The sequence below is a fragment of the Ambystoma mexicanum genome, chromosome 2q, assembly GCF_040938575.1.
Source record: "Ambystoma mexicanum isolate Mex_15411 chromosome 2q, UKY_AmexF1_1, whole genome shotgun sequence".
Lineage (NCBI taxonomy): Eukaryota > Metazoa > Chordata > Amphibia > Caudata > Ambystomatidae > Ambystoma > Ambystoma mexicanum.
In genome coordinates, this window is record NC_090924.1 from 444,306,143 (window position 1) to 444,307,912 (window position 1,770).

Below are 1,770 nucleotides of genomic sequence, written 5' to 3' on the forward strand. Positions count from 1 at the left end.
GGTGTCCTTTAACCTCCCGACCATCTACCTCAGTCTTACCTACTGCACCATCTTGCCCTACCAGAAATAAAAAGAATATGACAGTGGACAATATCATTCCTGCTATCCTCCCAACTTTAAATGCACTACCAGACAATCTAGACCGTAGTGCACTAGTTCATGAATATAATAAAATCATGCTCGACACCATGGACAAAATTGCCCCGCTAAAAATGCGAACAAGCAAACCTAAGGCCCACTTAAATAAATGGTTCACACCCAAACTGAAGGCCTTATAAAAAGAAAAAGTGAATCAACCTGGAAATTATGCCCAACTGATGAGAATAAGGCTAATTTAACCACCATTTCCTGTCACTATAAACAAGAAGTTTGCCTGGCAAAGCGAAACTCTTACAATGATCGCATTGCCAACTCTAACTCGAGCATGAAGGAACTCTTCTCCATACTGAAGGAACTGGAGTCACCCATTGCCATACCAGACACCCGCATCAAGGATCAGGCCTGGTGTGCTGAGATTCAACATGCATTAGCAAATAAAATAAACACCCTCCAAAATAAAATCTAACTAAAAAAGACTCGCTTAACCTCCCCAATCAGACTCAGTCACCGCCTACGTTACCCCCAACGAACAAATTCACAAATTCTCCTTCACCAAAACCACCACAATAGAGATAGAGAAAATCATCCTATCCCTTAAACCCTCTAACTGCAAAGGTGATATCTGCCCAGCACAGATAATAAAAGATGCTGCCAGAGATTTATCTCCTTTCATCTCCAAACTCATTAATGCCTCCTTCTCTACAGGTAATATCCCTGCCAACTTAAAACAATCTTGGGTGCTCTGCTTCTCAAGAAGCAAACACTAGACCCTCTTATCCCCACCAATTACCGTCCCATTACCACAGTACCATTTCTATTGAAGATACTGGACAAAGTGGCCTACACACAGATTCAAAAACACCTTGAACTACATAAGCTTCTGAGAGCTAGACAATCTGGCTTCCGTCCATTACATGGAACTGAAACAGCCCTTATCGCCGTAAAGACCAAAATAGATGAGCTGAGAGATCAAGGAAAGACAGCACTCCTACTCTTACATGATCTCTCAGATGCATTCGACCTTGTGGACCACAAGGTCCTCTGTAGACATTTGGACTCTGCTGCTCATTTCTCCACCCAGGCCATCAGATGGATAGAATCCTTTCTGAGCGAGAGAACTATGCGAGTCTTCGCCGCCTCAGCTGCAGTAGACCCCATACCGATCACATGCAGAGTCCCCCAGGGTTCTTGTGTCTCCCCAACCCTATACAATATATTTACCAAACCCCTCTTCGATGATTTGGACCATCTAGGTATCACCTAAACTACCTATGCAGATGCTACACAGATTCTCCTCCCGCTTTCTGGGGATCATGATAAGGACAGGGAGTTGGTGAATAGAGTATCTCATCATTCAGGCACACAGGCCAATATCAACAAACTAGGCCCTGACTATTCCGAGTTCAGTATAGATGATAATGTTATTAAGGTCTCGAGGGAAGTAAAACGCTTGGTTTTTACCTTGATTCTACTATGTCATTCACCAAACAGGTCAATTCCTTAGCATCAACCACGGCCTATACCTGTAAACTAATAAGAGCAGGTAAACCTTTCCTATCCAATGATGGTTGTATGATCCTAGCGCGAGCCTTAATACTCTCCCGACTCGACTACTGCCAACGCCCTCTACTGTGGTGCCAATAAAGCCATCACCCAAAGGCTCCAAACCCT